A 3622-nucleotide genomic window follows, 5' to 3' on the forward strand; every position below is an offset into this window, starting at 1 on the left:
GACTATAATGAACAACATAAACCGATGAACAAAAACAGTAGTAGAGACAGAGAAGCATCCATCAGATGCTCCAAACTCAGAGGGAAGGTAGGGGAGTGTTGGGGTAAGGGGAAAGATCAACCAAAGGACTTGTATGCATGCATATAACCATAACCAATGGACACAGACACCAGGAGGGTGAGGGCATGAGCGGGGGGTGGGGGGGTAGGTAGGGCAATGGGGGGATAAAGTCACATATGTAATACCTTAATCAATAAAGAAAATTTTTAAAAAGTAAAAAAAAATTTTAAAAAACGTTCTATTCTAGAATACTTTTTATCTTTACCAACAGACCAAATGTTACCAAGTTAGATCACTCAGACCCTCACTGAGTGGACCTGGTCCCTGGAAGCACCCTCTGTCCTTTCAAAATTCTTTCTCCATTCAGTGTCACCAAGCCGAAACTGAAACTGAAGCTGAGCATTCGGCAGCACAAGTTTTATCAATGGCCTGAGAATGGAGAAGCAGAAGTCAAAATCACAGATCAACTTCTTGTCTATAGAAGTCTGGGGAGATTCTTATGGGGGCTACATAATGAGGGAGAGGCATATGCATTAATTTTTAGGGTCTCTTCCCCAAATTGCAGCACCACGCCTTTTTTTCCCTTATATGGTCCAGTGGAATCTGTCATGGTGCAGGCAGGTGTGTCTATAATAAATTATAGATTAGACCAGACATCCTTCCGAACCTCATTCTGGACGTACTTCCTGACAAAGCTGAGGCCAAGGGAAGCCAGCCTGGGTCCCAGGTGCCTGCAGACAGCCAGAGGAGGGAAGCCTGGGTCCCGGGTACTGGAGGGAAGCTGGTGCTGGCAGCCAGAGGAAGGAAGGACTACTCTTGCATGAATTTTCATGCATTGGACCCCTAGTGTATTATAATCAGCATATAATGAGATTCATGGTCTCCTGGAGGTCAGATTTAATACCATCTTTGTTTAGGCCAGCTCTCGTCAGTTTTTGTTATTCTAGCCCCCTTCCTTCTTCTGTGTTTTTCTATAATGGAAATGGAAAGAGAAGTTCACAAGGTTTCAACATCCAGGGGCCTATAGCCATGGGGACAGAAACATGTACAGTACAGCTTTGTCTAGACAATTATCATTAGGATTTGTTTCAATCTACTGATAAACTCCCCCATCTTGATCTCCTCCATAGGTGAATGCAATCCCATATGGCCCAGTGTGTACCACAGATACTCTCCATGTGCCTATTAGGTGCTATGAATTACTAGTGTCCAATCCTGGTCTCCACATACAGCCCATCTCAGAAAGGATGATCAGCTGCCGAAGAACTTACCAAACATATGATAATTTGTGTCAGTGCCCACAAGAGGAATGGCATTACATTTCAAATCCTATGGGCCAATTTCTTAAAAATAATTTGTAACTCCAGCCCTGAAAAGCAACAGTTGTCATCCTATCTAATAAAGACATGATATGCAAATTGACCATCACTCCAACACACAAGATGGCCACCCCCATGTTGACACAAGATGGCCAGCAGGGGAGGGCAGTTGGGGGCGACCAGGCCAGCAGGGGAGGGCAGTTGGGGGAGACCAGGCCAGCAGGGGTGGGCTTTTGGGGGGGACTAGGCCTGCAGGGTTGGGCAGTTAGGGGTAACTGGGCCACCAGGGGAGGGCAGTTGGGGACAACCAGGCCCTGATGACCAGACCTTCAGGTGAGGGGAGTTGGTGGGGACCAGGCCTGCAGGGGAGGGAAGTTGGGGGTGATCAGGCTGGCAGGGGAGGGCAGTTAAGGGGGACCAGGCCTGCAGGAGTGGGCTGCTGGGGGGGACCAGGTTTGCAGGGGAGGGCAGTTGGGGGTTACCGGACTGGCAGGAGAGGTCAGTTGGGGGTGATCAGGTCAGAAGGGGAGGGCAAGCAGAAGTGGTTAGGGGCAATCAGGCAGGCAGGCAAGCGGTTGGGAGCCAGCAGTCCTGGATTGTGAGAGGATCCCAGATTAGAGAGGGTGCAGGCTGGGCTGAGGGACACCCCAATCAATGCACGAATTTCATGCACCGGGCCTCTAGTTATAAATAATAGGTTTAGGAGACCTATTCTTGAAAAGAAAAATATTTAAAGGTCTTTTAATTCTAAATAACTGCTGAGTCTTATTATAATCCTCACTTACCCACTCAGCTACCTATTCTATACTGCTTGGGTCTTTTCCTTCCACTTCTCCTTCTTCTTCTTCTTCTTCTTTTTTTAATATATTTTATTGACTTTTTACAGAGAGGAAGGGAGAGAGATAGAGAGTTAGAAACATCGATGAGCGAGAAACATTGATCAGCTGCCTCCTGCACACCTCCCACTGGGGATGTGCCCGCAACCCAGGTACATGCCCTTGACTGGAATCGAACCCAGGACCCTTGAGTCCGCAGGCCGATGCTCTATCCACTGAGCAAAACCAGTTTCAGCCCATTTCTCCTTCTTCTGGCTTTACTCCCAGGCAGTGAAACTGAGATGTGTATGTGATGAACTGGCTGTAACAGGTAAGGGCTACAGGAACTGTCAAGGAGAAACTAAGACCAACCTCCAACAGATTTATGGTTTAAAATTGCAGCTTGATCCAACATGACGACAAACTTCACCGTAGGGTAACCCCTAGATTCATTATACACTCATTATAATAGATTAGCATGCTAAACGACAAATCCCTCCCTGCTCTGATCAGAAATGGAAAGCCTATATAAGGACAAAAACTGGCCAATGGGTCTTTTCTGAGAAGTCTCAAAACCCCTGCCCTCGTTCACTCCCCCAACCCTGAAAGATCCTGAATATTCCTCCCCCCTTATTGTACGCCCTATCCCTTGACTAAAGAAGCTTCAATAAAAGAAGTAAATCCCACTAGGGAGGGGCTGCTCTATGTGTGGAGTGGCCACTCTGTCTCACTGCTTCACTAAAAAAATCTCTCACTTTAAACTCTGCTGGCTCATTTGGAATTGTTTTATTGTGCTAAACCAAGTACCCACAGTGGGTCTCAGACCCTCCGATCCACCAAACCCCAGAACACCTGTATCAAAACCTCTCAATTAGATTAAAGATAATTGCTATTCCTAGTCAACCTTTCTAGGGCTACACATCAAAGGACTGAGAAAATACCAACATCAAAATGGGTGGGAAAGGCTGAGATACACTCTCATCATAAGTCCCATCATAAGTCTGCTTATAATTGGAAGGACCCCCAACTTTTAGCTTCTCCCTCAGGAGCTAAGGGTTTGGACCACACATCTAATGCCCCAACTTTTAAGGCTGCCACTCAGGAATGGCCCCAAATCACCTAGCTCTTGGAGCTAATGGAGCTGGCAAGCACAAGTCCCACCAGAGCATAGCAAGCAAAGCAGCAGTTAACAGGCACGGGAGCTCTCCCCTTGGCTACCCCACCAGGCTCAGTGCAGAAGGAGCAGCCAGAAACTCCCTCCCCCAGTGTTTCTCTGAAAGGGGTGTGTTGAATACTTACTTCACCAGCTGCTGCCTGAGGGTCTGGCTGTTAATTAGCCCACTTCTAGGAGCTGACTGAGATCCTCCAGGAGCCCCAAAGAGCAGGTGGGCATTTACCATACCTTCTTCCTCTGGCTCACTCTCCGCC

The sequence above is a fragment of the Myotis davidii genome, unplaced genomic scaffold, assembly GCF_000327345.1.
Source record: "Myotis davidii unplaced genomic scaffold, ASM32734v1 scaffold1426, whole genome shotgun sequence".
NCBI classification, from domain to species: domain Eukaryota; kingdom Metazoa; phylum Chordata; class Mammalia; order Chiroptera; family Vespertilionidae; genus Myotis; species Myotis davidii.